The sequence below is a fragment of the Melozone crissalis genome, unplaced genomic scaffold, assembly GCF_028551555.1.
Source record: "Melozone crissalis strain CALT ecotype California unplaced genomic scaffold, PUWL_Pcris_2 ptg000244c_1, whole genome shotgun sequence".
NCBI lineage: Eukaryota > Metazoa > Chordata > Aves > Passeriformes > Passerellidae > Melozone > Melozone crissalis.
In genome coordinates this window covers 1187066-1203113 of record NW_026536003.1, presented here as the reverse complement: position 1 = coordinate 1203113, position 16048 = coordinate 1187066, and the positions used below count along the sequence as shown (strand labels likewise).

At 54.7% G+C, this 16048-nt stretch overlaps 1 pseudogene; it reads left to right on the top strand.

The window, feature by feature from the left end:
- The first annotated feature begins 287 nt into the window (after positions 1-287).
- Positions 288-15089, top strand: LOC128949485 (class II histocompatibility antigen, B-L beta chain-like; annotated as a pseudogene).
- Positions 15090-16048: the final 959 nt, after the last annotated feature.

Genomic DNA, 16048 nt, shown 5'->3' with positions numbered 1-16048 from the left:
CGGGGCTGCAGGGTCCCGGAGAGGCCTGAGCCAATGGCAGCGCAGGCAGGAGGCGGCTTAGCCAATGAGAGCTCGGGGCGTTGGATTGCCTCATCAGTTGCCGGGCAGAGCCCTTGGCCCATCGCTGCCCAGAAGCGGCGGCAGCCAATGAGAGCGCGCGGCGCTGCCGAGCCCGCCCTGCTCCGGACTGGCGCTCCCAGCGCAGCGCGGCTGCTTTGGGGCTGCTGCTCCCTGCCCGGCCCCGGCCATGGGGCGAGGGGCGAGGGGCGGCAGCTGGGGCCCTGCTGGTGGCACTGGTGGTGCTGGGAGCCCTCCCGGCTGCGGGCGCGGAGCTCTCGGGTGAGCGGGGGGGCGGGAGGCGCTGGGACAGGGGGGGAGAAGGGGGAAAAGGGGGCGAAGGGGGGAGCCCAGAATGGAGGGGCAGGAGGAGGGGACCCCTCAAAGGGAGAGCGGGAGGGGCTGAGGTGTGGGGGGAGGGGAGGGAGGGGTGGGAGAGGGTGGGGAAGGGGGCAAAAGGGGAGGGTGGGACCCCAAAGGGGGGGACCCCAAAACTGAGCCCGAGGAGGTTGGGGTTTGGGGGATTTGTGAGAAAATGGGGAAATGGGACCCCAAAAGTGATTTGGGGAGCGGCCGGAGGTGGGAGGTGAGAGGATGTGGAAGGGGAAATGGGGGAAGGGCGGCAAAGGGGAAGGGGCAGCGCGGGCAGGAGCGTCCCATGGCGGCCATGGGGCTCAGAGGGTGCGGAGTGGGATCCGGGGTGGCCCCCGGAGCTCTGAGGGTGCTGATGTGGGGTGCTGGGGTTGGCACCCTCTGACCTATGTCTTGGACCCTCAGGGGTGTTTCAGGCGATGGCAAAGCAGGAGTGTCACTTCATTAACGGCACGGAGAAGGTGAGGTGCGTGCTGAGGTAGATCTACAACCGGGAGCAGTACGCGACCTTCGACAGAGACGTGGGGCACTAGGTGGGGTTCACCCCCTATGGGGAGAGGTGTGCCGTGCGCTGGAACAGTGACCCGGACACACTGGAGTACAGACGGTCTTCGGTGGACACGTACTGCCGGCAAAACTACGAGGGCATGACTCCGTTCATCACGGAGCGCCGAGGTGAGCGCGGGGCAGAGCGTGTCCTCTCGGGCGCTGCCCTGACAGTGACCCTAGAGCCCCTCAAAACTTCCCTGGGAAACGCCCCAGAGCCCTCAGCCCTCCTTGTGCCCATCCCCGGGGCCCGTTGTCCCCCTCAGTGACCCCCCCAGGCCATGCCAGTCCCTTCCAGGGACCCCGCGCGTCCATTTCAGCGACACGTACAACTGACGCTTCTTAGCCAATCAGATTGTGTCTCTCTGATGACTCGTCTGTTGCTAGGCAGACCCGCAGCGCTGAGTGCCCCGCGCTGGACTCGGCATCACAGTGACGTGCAATTCATTCCCAGTTCCATCCCAGTGCCTCCCATTCCATTCCCAGATCCCTCCCAGTGCCTCCTCAGTCTCTCTCACTTATACTCAGGTCATTCCCAGTTCATTCCCAGCTCATTCCAAGTTTATTCCCAGGGCACCATCCTCAGTCCACGGGGCCCTCACCCACTCCCATTTCTGTCAGCGCCACCCCAGTTCACTCTCAGTCCATTTCTAGTCAATTTCCAGTTACTCCCAGTCCAACCTTAGTCTCTCCCACTCCCATCCAATCCCTCCAAGACCATTACCACGCTATTCCCAGTTCATTCCCAGTTCATTCCCAGTTCACTCCCAGACCTCCATACTCTCTCTAACTACACCCCTTCCTCTCCCACCTCTCTCAGTGCCTCTCAACTCCCGCCCAGTCTATTCCAAGTGCTTCCCAGTACATTCCCAGCACCTCCTAGTCCATTCTCAGTTCCTCCCTGTGCCATCTCAGAGTCTCCAACTACTTCCCAGCTCATTCCCAGTTCATTTTAAGTCTGTTGACAGTTCATTCCCAGTTCATTCACACACGTCCACCCTCTCTGCCTGTGAACCCTATCCACTCACATATCTCCCAGTCCCTGCCACCCCAGGCCTCGCTTCTCTCTCCCAGTGCCCCCCAGCTGATCCCAGTGTGTCCCCGCTCTCTCTCTCTCTCTCTCTCTCTCTCTCTCTCTCTCTCCCAGTGCCCCCCAGCGTGTCCATCTCACTGGTGCCCCCCTCGAGCTCCCAGCCCGGCCCCGGCCGCCTGCTCTGCTCCGTGATGGATTTCTACCCTGCTGCCATCCAGGTGAGGTGGTTCCAGGGCCAGCAGGAAGCACGTGGTGGCCACCGACGTGGTCCAGAAGGGGACTGGACCTACCAGCTGCTGGTGATGCTGGAAACGCCGCCCCGGCGCGGGCTCAGCTACAGCTGCCAGGTGGAGCACGTCAGCCTGGAGCAGCCCCTGAGGCGGCACTGGGGTACGGGGGAGCCCCTGGGGGCGCTGGCAGAGCCACTGGGCTGTGCTGGGAGCCACTGGGAGGGAGCTGGAGAGAGCCGGGCTGGAAGTGGGAGAGGGGCTGGGGGCTGGGCAAGGGCTGGGAAGGGGTTTGGGGGATGCTGGGGAGGGTGGGATGGGGATGGGGGGGTCCTGGTGGGCACTGGGAGGGAGTTTGGGGGTGCTGGGTGTGACTGGGAGGCAGTTTGGGGGTGCTGCGTGTGACGGGGAGGGATCGCAGGGAGCCCCGAGGGGCTGGAAGGGGATGGGCGATGGCAAAGAGGGGCTCGCCATGAGCTCGGTTGTGCTGGGCACAGCCTGGGAGGGCTCTGGCTGAGTCCTGCTGGGGCTGCCAAGGGACTGCGAGAGGCTTTGGGGCTCCTGGGGCGCTGGGGGCACCTGGGAGGGGGCTGTGGGACGCTGAGAGGGACGGGAGGGGCTTTGGTGGCTCCTGGCCAGGACAAAAAGGGATCGGGGGGAGGTTTCAGTGGTTCCTGGCTGGGCTGGGGGCCACAGGGAGGGCGCTGGGAGGGGCTCGGGGTGTCGGTGAGAGGTTTTGGGGGTGCTGAGCCCTGCAGACCCCCCAGAGATGCCGCCGGACGCCGCCCGCAGCAAGATGCTGACGGGCATCGGGGGCTTCGTCTTGGGCTTGGTCTTCCTGGCGCTGGGGCTCGGCTTCTCCCTGCGCAAGAAGGTCAGGGCCGGTGCCGGAGGTGGCGTCCCCCCCGTGGCGGAGCGTGTGCGCTCCCGCCGGGGCCCCCAGCCCGGTGTCACCCCCTTTTCTGTGCCCACAGAGCTCCTGAGCCGGCGGCGGCCGCAGCCCCTCCCCGTGGGCTCGGGCCCGGCCGGGACCCCCCGCTCCGTCCCCGCTCCGCTGATTCTGGGGGGGTCCGGTGTCCCCCCCAGCCCCGCTGGCGCTCTGCCCCTGCCCAGTGCCTGCTCCCAGTGCTCCCAGTAAAGCTTCCCAGTTGGGCCCGGGGCCGTTTATTGGGGCGCGATGGGGAGGGGTTTGGGGGGGCGATGGGACGGATTTGGGCAAAGGGAGGGGGACAAAGAGTGGGGGCTGGGCCCGGGAGGAGCGGGAGGAGAAGGAGGAGGAAGGAGAAGAGGGAAGAAGGAGGAAGGAGGGGGGGACGTCAAAGAGAGATGAGGGGAAGGAGGCGGGAGGAGGAGCGGGAGGAGCGATTGAACCGGGAGAGGAGAGGCGGGAGGAAGAGGAGGGGGAGATGAGGAGAGGAGCAGAAACAGGAAAAGTAGCGGGGACACCCGGCCTTCATCGAGGTGTCCACGGGGGGGCCAGGAAGATGTGGAACCCGCAGCCAGGAGTGTTCCCAACACGGGGGGCTCTGACCCTGGGGGTCACCCGGGATTATCCAGCGCGGATCCTCCAACGGGAGGTGGAGCTAGAGCGAGGCACGGAGCTCGTCCCGACCCGGGGCACTGCGGGATCCGCGGGCAGCAACACATGCTCCTCCTGCTCCATCCCCCCTCCTGCTATCCGGCTTTGCCCTCACGCAGCCCGGGGGTCGCGGGGCGGGGCTGTGCCGTGTGCAGAGCCCGCCCCTGGCGGCGATTGGGCGATGGTGCCGTCAGTCGTGGTTGTGGCGCGCTGATTGGTGGGAGCGGGGCGGAGCAGGGCCCCGGTGGCGAGCTGAGGGCGGCCGTGGCTGGGCAGCGGCGCCATTGTCGGAGCGTGTGTGCGGGCCCGTGAGCGGCGGCAGCGGCCGGAGCGCGGTGAGGCGGCGGCGGAGCTCGGAGGCGGCCGCAGCGCAGGTGGGAGCCGCGCTGGGTTGTGCGGGGGCTCGGGGCTGGCTGCGGGCCTCGGGGGCGGCAGGGGTCTCGGGCGGGTTCGTTGTGCCGTGTCCGGCGCGTGTTGCCGCTGGCGTGAGGGCGCTGCGGGAGCGGCTGCCCGCGGTCTCCTTGCGGCCGCTGCCTCGGCAGGAGCCGCTGTCGGAGCAGCGCTGGCTTGGCCCGGTTGCTGTGGCTGGGACAGAGGGGGCTGCCCTGTGCCCGGCGCTGTGCGGGGAAATTGCCGTGACTGGAGGTTTCTGTGCGCAGAGGAGACAGAGGAGTCCTGTAAAAGTGACTTTATTGCTGAGCAGAGGGAGAGGCCGTGGGGCATTTGCCGTGCGCTCTCTGCCATTGTTGTAGTTTGCAGCCCCTTTTTTATTCTCATTTTCCCGGCCTCATCTCCCTCTCCATTTGCCCACTGGCTGAGGTACTTGGAAGGTTCAGATCTCCCCATCTGCCAACTGGATGTCCTCGTTAATGTGCACCCCCACTTTTGTAGAACAGCCGATATTCACGGCTCTGTTAAGTCTTTGCTCTTCTGGAAGTTCAGGAATTTAGTGGGACTTTCTGTGAGCAGCAGTCCATGTTAATTAGTATCATTTATTGAAGCTGGTGGTTTCACCCTTTGCTTCCTTATCTCCAAGTCCCTGGCCCCTCGCTCAGCTGCTGAATGAGCTGCACTCTCAAGTGCGGAGCATGGTAAAAAGATGAGAGTTGCTGTAGCACATCCGAAGTGTTGTGTTCCTCATTTCAGTGGATTGGTCAGCAGGAGGGTCAGGAGCTGGAGCTGTCTGGTTGGTTATTGCGAGGGCAGCTTGTAATCTAATGATGCCATTGAAATGAGAAATGGGTTCTGCGGCTCCTGATATGGATTGTTTCGGGTTCCCAGGGGCTGGTCCATGGTGTTGTAGGATTTGTTCTGCTGGCCGTTCATCTTTTCTCCATTTTTGGCTGCTCTCTCCAGCCAGGGCTACATCAATTGACTGCTTTTCTCTAACTAAATCATCAAATACTTGGATTCCCAACTGATTTCCCTAAATATTTGGCAGCAAAAAAATCCCCAGTGCCCTAATATACCCTACATAACACAGAGAGTGACAGCACATGTTGAAGTGGGTAGAGGGATGATTCACCCCACATATTTATAGTGAAGTTTTCCCAACGTTCTCCATGTGCTGTTTCCTTTTGCAGCTTCACCCGTTTCTGTTGCAGGGTCAAATATCCTCCCCCTGGGCTCTGCCTTGATCTGTGCAAATTCCATCAGTGCAAGCAGGCAGAACTTGGGGTGAGGGGCAGAGGGAATCAGCTCAATTCCTGCCCCAGGCAAGAGACCCAGGTGCATTGTCCACACTTTGCCCAGCAGTGTTCATTTGCATTTCTAAAGCTCCTCTGGAGGCTGCCTGGAATGGAGCTTCTCTTCCAGGGCAGCCATCTGGTGAGTCACATGTGGTCCCCCAAGAATCTGCTGTGTTTTAAAAAAAAGTATTAACTGAAATAAACAAGGGGGCCAGGAGACTTCTTCTCCTTTTTAATGCCTTTATTAAAAGTGATCAGCTCAGGATTGGGCAGCTCGACAGGTCTGCAGGTCCCGTCGTCTCCCAGGGCAACTCAGAGGAGGAGGATCTGCGCAGCTCTGTCCACAAGGGGCAGAGCTGGGGGAATCCAGTCCTCGTGGGAGCCCTTAGGGCGTGATTCCCCGTCAGATGGTACTTTTGCCGGCTCAGTCGGCCTGGTCTCACCGCCGGGGTCGTCTCTCATGGTCAGGGCGAGAGGGTCCGAAGGTGTTCTGCATCTCTGCAGGCTCAGCACTCGGCTCCTCACGTCCAGACATCACTCTAGTCTCTCAATTCTTAGGTGGCTCGTTGTTTTGGGGTTTTCTCCGTACAGCAGGGGTCCATGCTGCATTGTGGTCTTGGAGTCACTTTGCATAGCCCCCCTCACCTTCTCAGGTCTCTTCTACTGTTCGGGAAGGTTCCCACCCTTCTGGGAAAGGTAAAACTTAGCCTCGGGCGAGGCTCTGCTGATACAAAAGGAGCGATTAGCCACAACGACTCGTGATTACAATAACAAAACACGAAGAACTTCAGCAGCTACCCGTGGTCTGGCTGCTTTTTTTGTAACTTTTTCTCACAAAAAAAATATTACCCGAATTTTTGTTCATAACATTAACTATTTACGAATTCAAAGTATTATGGTTTAAGCTCTTCAGTTCTACAAATGCCCCATAAAGGAGAACTTGGAAAAACCCAGACCAAAAACTGATTCTCACAGTTCTGTCCAAAACCCACCTGACAATATAAAGTGGGAATTATTATAAAAAATTATTATCATGTTGTTATCTTATCACTGAAACTGCAGGGAAAACAAAAACTCTCCAAGAATCTCTTTAGTGTTAGAGAGTCAAGGCATTCCTTGGTTGTGGCCTGGATGTGCAACAGAAATAATTTCTTTCACAAATAGCCCGGCTGTGCAGAGAAAATCATTCCATGCCATGTGAGTTTTACTCGATTTTTCCTAAACTTTATGTAGTCTGAACCAGTCTAAATCCAATGCTTTAATGTTCCTTGTTCCCAATTGTGTAAGTTTTTAGCATTTGGTTTCCTGTTGGACCCGGATTTCTTCCCCTCTGATGTGAATTCGGTCTCCACACTCCTGGATTTCCTTCTCAGCCTTTTCCAGCCCAGGTGTCTCCAGCTCTGCCGGGGGCAGTGTCTGGGGTAGCAGTTGCTTGTGTTTGCTGCTGGGCAATGTTGATGTTTTGTTGCTGGTCGTTATCTCTGTGGGTGTCTTTTGGGCTATTCCCAGTCTGTTGGGATGTTGAACTCATCTCCATTGAGTGGTGTAGCAGCCCTTAAATAAAACCTTTAATATTCATTTCTCAAAGGCAAACCTTTGAGTAGAGAAACCTTTCTGAGCAGAGAAAAAAGATTTGAAAGAACCAAAACCGGTACATTTTGCAGCAGTGCAATGGCAGGCAGCCCAGAGTGTGGGTGTCAGTGAGCCCCAGAGTGGAATTGTGCCGTGGTGTTCCCCAGCAGCTGTGGCAGTGCAGGCCCAGCCAGCGCTGAAGCTGCAGCAGTGGCAGCAAGGCTTGGCCCCAGTGGCTGGAGATGGCAGAGGAGGGTGGCCAGGATTGCAGAGGATTCCAGGCGAGGATCTGTGGGCAGGCACAGGGGCTTGGCCCGCTGTGGAGCCCTGGCTGCTGCTGCGTTGCCTTCAGGGCAGGCTCAGGGGCGGCCTCCCATCCTCCTGCTGCAGGCGGGAAGTGCAAATCTGCGGGGCTTCAGAGCCCTTGAGGCCAGGCTGAGGGGTCCCCCCGTGTTGAGCTGTGCTGGCGGCTGTTTGTGGCCTCAGGGACACTTGGCATGGGCCCCTTGGCCACCAGTGGTGCTGCTTTGCACTCCTAAAGCAGGAGCCGATGTCCTGGCTGGGTGTTGGCAGCAGCAAAGCGCCAGGGCAGGCTCTGTGCCAGCCCAGCTTCCTGTGGGAGAATGTGCCTTGATATCTGCTCCAGTGGTTCTGAAGCAGTGAGAATTGCTTTTGCCCCCTGTTAGGTGCCATGGTGTCAGGAGAAGATATTGAAGCCTTCCTGCTCAGGGCATTTCAGTGCCAGGCTCTCACAAGCAGCCACAGCTGTGCGGGTTGAGCTGAGCATGGGGCGGTGACCTGCGCTGTGTCTGATTCCCCTTCCTTCCCTCCCCTGGGACAGGGTGTTGCTTTTAGACACCACTTGTCCTGGTTGCTTCAGAGTGCTTTGGAGAGACTCCGTATCTAATTTTCCCTATTTCCCTGGGCCTGCCCTCACTTCTGGATTCACTTGAGCATAGGCCTCGCCAGACATTTGACACAAAGGTACAACAGTGCTGGCCTCTATATCACCTTTTATAATAATAATTTGCATTCCAAGGTTAGCGATCAAATCCCTTCCCAGTAAATCATGATAACAATTTGGACCAAGTCAAAATTCATGCATTTCAAATCCCTCTCCCAGATGTACCAATAATGGTTGAATAAAACGACACATCTTTCCCACTTAACTCCTCACTAATCAAACATATTTTTAGCATTTTCCCCCCCTTCAGTCTAAGATTCAGAGTGGATTGAGAGGCCCCTGTGTCCATCAGGGAATGCCTCCTCTCAATGCAGACCCACCCTGAATGTTCTCAAGGGCTTCAGTGTGGAGGGTCCCTGGTATGATGGGAGCTGTGACAGCCCTGCCAGTCCATGTCCATCAAGGGGTGGACTTGCTGGTCCTGAGGGTGCTGCTGTCTGTGCTTGCAGTGGCCTTGTGCCCTGCAGCTGGAGCCCTGGTTCCTTGCCAGGGGCTGTTTGGGTGGGCTCTCCCCTGCCGAGGAGGGCAATGCCTCTGCCAGGTGCTTGTGGCCGTGCCGTGCCCTGGGTGCTGGGGCCCCCTTGGGCCCTGGGGTTGATCCCTCAGGGGCTGTAGGAACTGTGCCCTGGCCTTTGCCTTCAGCTTGGCCTTTTGCTGCTCCCTTCTTGCATTCACCTGCTGTGCCTTTGTGCCCAAGTGCTGCAGGGCCTTCTTGTGCCCCTCCTGCAGCCCCCCTCAGTGCCTGTGGGTGCTTGTCTTGCTTTACAAGAGAGGTGTCTGCTCGGGAAGGCAGAAAAAGCCTCTCTTGGAATGGAGAATGCAGACCCCCTCCCTTTTTGTTTTTAGACTAGTGAAATCACGGGGCTCTCAGGCAAAGATATGGGAATAGGAATACCAGTTCTTTACTAGTGTGTGTAATAAAGCAAACAAACACCAACAGCTGCGGCACTGACAGCAAACAGAGCCCGGACCCAGTCCCGGCCTTTGGGCTGCGGCGCTTTGCCCTTGGGTGCAGTTCCGGGCACGGCCGGCAGGGGCGCTGGTGGCTCCCGCGGGGCGGGGCAGCGCATCCCTCCCATGGGAACCTCTCTGAACGGAAATAGAGCAATCTCTTCATCTAACTCTTTCACTTTTTTACCTTCTATAGTCTTTCTCCTGTGTTTTGAGAAAGAATCTGGAGAGGGCTGCCTCTTAACTGAGCTCCTAGTGTTTTGATAAGTTGCTTCCTGTAGAGAGAGAGAGTTTCCCTGAACAGCCGGAGCTGTGGTTACCAAAGGGACGTACCTCAGAGCAGGACGGGGTCAGGGGAGGATATCCCGCCGAGGCTCGGTGGGAATGTGGGCAGGGTCTGCAGCCGGAATCGGCAGAGGGGGATCTTCCCGCGGAGCGAGGTGGAGCGTGGGTAGCCCCCACATGGCTGATGGCGGCTGATCTGGCAGCTGCCGGCAGAGCAAAGGCAGGTGGGAGAGCCCGGCAGCAGCGGCGGTGCCCAGCGCAGGTGGCATGGGCAGGGCAGGCGGGGATGGGATGGCTGGGACCCCCCCTGGGTGCGGTGGGCGCGGTGACCTCGGAGCAGGCGGCAGGACAGAGCAACCCCCATCTTCCCCAGCATGGCCGGCAGAGCGGCCGCGGGCCAGGCAGTGGGAGCAGGGCACACAAATTGAGCGACAGCGCCGGGGCAGGTGGAGCTGCCCTGGGCAGTGAGGCCGCACCTGGGATGGAAACCGGGGCAGGCGGAGCTGAGGTGGGCAGTGAGCCGGGACCCGGGACAGGCGCCTGGGCCGCGAACGGAGGGGGCAAGACCTGCAGAGGATCCCACTCTCTCTCTGATTTTTTCTCTTGTTCCCTTCCCTTTCATTTCCCTTTGTCTTTTCTTATTTTGTCTTTGGTGTTTCTGATACTTCAAAGATTTTTATTCTCTTGAAGTCTCCTGTCTAACATATGGCATATTCTCTTTCTTCTAGATTAAAGAAGCTTTTTTAACAAATAAATCCAGAACCTAACAAATCTCAACTTCTGCTTGGATACTTTGAAACGCTCGATGAGCTCACTCACGACCTCCTAATGTTGTTTTTCTCATCACCTTTTTATTTATCCTTTGGCAAATTAAGCCTCTTTCAGTTACTTGCTTTGCAAATCCAAAAATCCCAGTGCACCCATAGTCCTTTTAAAAATGATCACACAAAGCTTGAGTACCCCAGTGTGTTTTCTGATACATGTGTTCTAATATTTTCCTAGTAAGCACATTTTATTAAGTAATTGTCTTCCATCAAGAATTTCCATTTCCCTGATTTATCTTGGTCACTTCCAGTCTTGTTTAATTCTTTTTTGTCGGCTTCCCTAAACTTTGGAATTTCCAGTTTTTCCTCGTTTGGAGTTAATATTAACATAACTCTTTCAGCTCCATTTTCTGCTGCATCCTTAGCTTCGTGATCTGCCAAATTATTTCCTCTTCTTTCTGGGGTCTTTCCCTTTTGGGGTTCCTTAACATGTAGTATAGCTATCTCTTTTGGGCAATATTAATGCCTCTAAAACCTCTAAAGTAGGTTCCTCATTTACTAATTCTTTTCTTCTTGAATTAAGCAATCTTTTTCCTTTCCAAATTTTTTACAGATATGTACTACTCTGGAGGCATACCTTGAATCAGTATATATAGTTCCTTTATTTTGTGTTAAATATTCTAGTGCTCTTTTTAAAGTATATAATTCACAAGTTTGAGATTACTAGTTTAAGATTAATTTCCCTTTTTCCATAGTTTGCACATTTTTCCCATCAACTACTACATATCCTGTATTTTCTCCATTTGCAAGGAGTTGTATCTCTGTTAGCTAACATAACTCCCAAAGGACTATTTCTTTTTTTTTCCCCTGTATCCAACTTAGTGGTTTTCTGTCTCATTTTCAAGATCTTATCTATTAATCTTCTTCCTCTGTTTTTCACATTCACTAACAACCTAAATACCACTTTTCTTTCAACTACACCCACAAAAATAAAATACTTTTTTCTCATACTACTTTCAGTACAATAAACCTCCCTCCAAGGAGATATAGTAAGGCTTAAAATACAGAATCTACATTACCTATATTTTCATTCATCTACATTCACTCACTTTTGTTTCTCACTCACTTCCACACATTCTTTCCCACCCTCAGGACACAGAGTGGATCCCTGTTGACAGAGAATCGCGGGTCCCTGTGGCCCCCCCTCACCTTGGGGTTGGCCTCTGGGTCTCAGTATCTCCGGGCCTCCTGGGAGGGCCCTGACTCTGCTGTCTCCGGTTCGGTTCACCTGTGAGGCTGATTTGTGTGTCACTCACACTCTTTAGCCACGGCCCCCTCACACGCCCTGGGGACAATGGCCCCTTTGCAGGTCACCTGTACCTTATGCCACAGCCCCCACACGCCCAGGAGAACAATGGCTTATTTGTGGGTCACACACTCCTCTTTCCACAGCCCCCCTTCCCACCCACCTGGGACGCTGAGGCAGATTTTGTGTGTGACTCACTCTCACACACAACAACACAACAATAAGGTACCTTTTGTTATAAATGATCAAATCGAGAGCCAAACTTATAGGAAAATTTAGCAAAGATTTATTAATTTTCCTGCAAGACAGAAGTTCGGTCATCTACACTACCACAGCCAAGGGTCAGCGTCGAGCCCAGGTTCGGTGCTGGGTGAACACGGATCTGAGCTCCGAATATCAGAGTCTCCCCCTGTTCACAAATGCTGCCTGACGCAGCGAGTTCTTTTACAGTTTAATCTGCTCAAGGCAGAGATGACCGAATGTTCTTTGTGTCTCTTCCCATGCATAACCGTGTCTTTACCTGTACAGAGGTGGACAAAGACTCAGTCCCGGTGTCTGATGTTGTCAGTAGACTCCAGGGAAGTCAGCATTCACATGCATCAGAGTGGGGCTGTGGATCATCTTGGTAGCTGTATAATCGTCGAGGCAATAATCACTCCCTGCTGGACCTGGTGACCCGGGGAAGCCAGCGATTATCGCCCTGGAAGCTTCTATTCTTTCATTAAAAACCCCGATGTTTATCTCAGCCAAGTCCAGGAACTAGATGTATATGAATAAGACACTACTCCCTGCCAGGATGGTCATAAGACTTAGTGTGGAGTTTACAATATTTTATACATGAATTGCTTTAATTATCTCTACCATACACTTTCACGTCACCTATTACAAGTTTAGGTGTTTCTGGCCAGTCCTGGTGCTCTTGGATATCCCTCAGCCCAGCTGTGTTGTCCAACCCCAGATGCTTTTGAGCATATCCTCAATACGGCAGAATTTTGCACAACTCTGAATGCTCTTGGAATGTTAATTCCTCAACCCAGCAGGTTTTAATTCTGGATGCTCTTGGGCACTCTTATCCCTCAATCCAGCAGAATTTTTAGGGTTCCCTTTTGTCCCGTTTCCTAGTGGATTTGGCTCGGAAACTCCTCTGCTCCCTTGCTCCGTGGGGTCCAGCCCCTCTCTGAGACCCAGTCCCAGTTACCCCGGGGGATTCTCTCACTCCTGTTAACATTCACTTCGTCTCTTTCCTGGCCACTTACCGCGGATAGTCGGAAACGCAGCGTGGGAGACTCCAGCACTCACTTGGCAGGTCTGGGACAACCAGCCCTCCTCTCATTCACACACATTCATCCCCCTGTACTTGCCCCCCTGAGAAATACTTTCCAATCCCTTTTCCTTCCCGGGTTCTTAATGCCCATTACTACTTTTAGGGGGCCAATTACTGCGGCTGTAGGGAGCCTTTTCCCTTCTCTTTGTTTTATTATCTCCTTTTGTCCACAGTAACCTGCGTCTGTAGGTCACTCCAGGGGAGACAGAGCGAGGCTGCCAACGGGGCAGGGCGCGCCTTCCCCACTCTGACTCTCCTAAAGCACCGGCAGCGAGGTGTTAGTAACCATCCTCTGCTACCAAAATTGTGAAAAATGCCAATCACTTGCTTTTAAAATTTTAAAACCATAATAGTAATAAAATGGGTATGAAAAATAGTAATACAATTAGAGTAATCACAGTTTGGAGAAATCGAATTAGGACAATATGAGACAATAAATACCAAGAGTTACGGATGCCCGGGTACTTTTTTCTGGGCAGCACAAGCCTGAAAAAGGACACCTGTTAACACAGGATTAACCCTTAAAAGCAATAGCCTGTTGCATATTCATACACTTCATACATGATGCATAAATTCCATTCAAACACAGGATTCTGTCTGGTCAGTGCCAGCTTCTGCCTCTGAATCCAAACAGCGCCTTTGAGGCAGGAAGAAGTTCATTTCTTCTGATAAGAGGGCAATAAATTCTTTTTCTCGGAAAGATTTAGGTATCCTGTGGCTGCCATCTCGCTGCAAGTCCTTTCTTTAAAAAAAGCCTCTTACCAAGCATAGTTTCTATTTTAACATTTTTTAATAACCTAAAACCATATTCAACTCACTAATTAAGAGAATTAATACAGCAGTACTTTCTAACACAAGACATATAATATTCATTTTAATATTTGGGATAACCCAATCACAAAATATGCATTTTTTACAAGTATAATCCCACTTACTTCCAGTCTCTCCCAGTTTGGTCCCAGCTGCCGCCAGCATGGTTCCAATTGCTTCCTCAATCAACTCAGTGTGTCCCAGTATGATGCCATTTGCTCCCAGTTGCTCCCAGTCAGGCCCAGTATGGGGGATGATGTGCAGGGTATGCTCACTGTGACACTCAGTTCCTCCCAGTATTAGTCCAGTCCCTCCCAGTATGATCCAAATATGAGCCCAGTGTGCTCCCAGTCTCTGCCAGAATAAACCAGTTTTGCTCTGCATGGTTCCAGTTGCTCTCTTTCACCCTCACTTTCCTTCCAGTCACTCCCAGTATCTCCCAGGGTAGCCCAGTTCCCTCCACCATCTTTCCAGTTCCTTCCAGTATGATCCCATTTGCTCCCAAGCACTCCCAGTCAGCCTCAGAGTTGTGGCACTCACTGCCAGTATGATCCCGGTCACCACCAGTATGATCCCAGTTCATCCCAGTACAAGCCCAGCAGTTTCCAGTCGCCGCCAGCATGCACCCAGTCACTCCCTGTTCTTCCCAGTTGCTCCCACCATGATCCCAGTTACTCACAGCTGCTCCCAGTCATCCTCAGCATATTCCCAGTCACTTCCACTATATCCCATTTGCCCCTAACATGGTCTCGGTTGCCTCCTGCAGGCTCCTGCTCACTCCCAGTATGATCCCAGTGTCCATCAGTGCGATCACAGTCTGCCCTGGCATGGCAATATGATCCCAGAATAATGTCAATACAAACCCAGTACAGTTCCATCACGATCCCAGTATGGTGTCAGTACAAAGCCAGTACAGTCCCAGTATGATCCCAGTATGATATCTGTACAAGCCCAGTACAGTCCCAGTCACTCCCAGTACGATCCCAGTCCAGCCCAGTCCCTGGCAGTGCTGCCACTGCTGGGATCCCCCAGCCCTGTGTGCGTTCCCCCCTGGCGGATGTGCCGAGAGGAGCCCCAAGGGCTGGCAGTGGCCAGGCAGGGTCCCCAGCAAGGCCCAGTTTGGATGTGCAGCCCCCAGTTTGCCCAGTTTGCCTCTCCTTTGGGCCAGGCCGGGTTCCCCCCGCCCGCAGCGGCTGGAGCAGCCGAGAGCCCCGCGCTGCCCATCCCGACCTGTCCCGGCTCCATCCCCGCTCCTGCCGCGGCTGCGAGGGCTGCGGGAACGGGGCAGCGAGGGTGTGGCTGCTGCTGGGGGAGGAGGAGGAGGCAGGGAAGGGCAGGGATGAAGGGCGTTGTAAATTGGAGTGGACAATCTGCCGAGTGAGTATAATCAGATTAACAATTTTTATTGATTACAGCAAGCAAGGCAAAAAGCAAATCAGCGCTGGGCGACAGGGGAGTCTCCGCTCCGCCAACTGCCGCCCGCTTCTGGTATTTCGTGGGGTTTATATACAGTCCTGCTTCCGGGTTGGCGTGTCTTTCAGGGTAGTACTCTGTGCATTCTCCTCCTGTTGCTAGGTGGTCGTAGTCTGCCTCCCGGTGGTCCGAGGATGAAGGCTGGTAGTCTTTCACTTCCTGCCCCACGGTCAACCTTTCCTTAGTTGGTATGGTTGGTCTGGTTCCTGGAACTTTAAGCTTACTGAGCAGATAAGCAAATATTGTGCTGTCAATCATAGCAGGCCCGCTACCCGTGTCAACAGCCTCGCCCCTTACTCCTCGGCTAACAATAGGCACATAGGTACGTATAGTTACAAATTGCTTATTTAGCCTTTCAACATATTAGCTTCTAACATTTTGCAGTTTCAGCCTTATGACATTTATTTTGCAGTATATTAGCCCGTTATATTCATCTTGCAACATGCTAGCTTGTTACATCTTTCATTGCGGTTTTTCTATTATTGGCTTTTCCCCTTTTCATAGTCTTTAGCAACTTGCTGAACAAACTAAGACATTAACTCATTACAAAGGGGGAGGAGGAGGTGGGGTTAGGGAGGAGGAGCAGGGGGAGGGATGGAAGAGAAGGGATGAAGGCAGAGAGCAGGGATGGAAGGAGGAGAAGGAGGTGGGGTTAGGGAGGAGGAGGAGATGGGATGGAAGGGGAGGGATGGAAGAGGAAAAGGAGGTGGGGATAAGACAGAGGGGGAGGAGGAGGAAGGAAGGAATAGGAGGAGCGGGAGGAAGCTGAGGGACAAAGGCAGATCGAGGCTGAGCCGAGGTAGGGAACCACGCTGTCGATCCCTGCCTGAATTCGCAGCCCCCACCTGTGGGATCATTGTCCCCCCAATCACACCAATGAGTGGGGAGGGGGAGCTCGGCCCGGATATCCCTGGGTGCCCCTGGGTTGGGGTTTTTGGGGGGATGTTTGGAGAATGAAGAAGTCCAAGGCTGAGCAGAAAAGGCCCCTTGGGGGGACATCGGGGGGTGGCGGTGGCGGCTGCTGGCAGAGGCAGCCTGGAGGAGCAGAGCCCTCTGTACCCCAGGAGCCCAAAGTGGGGAGCCCAGAGAGGGGGGAG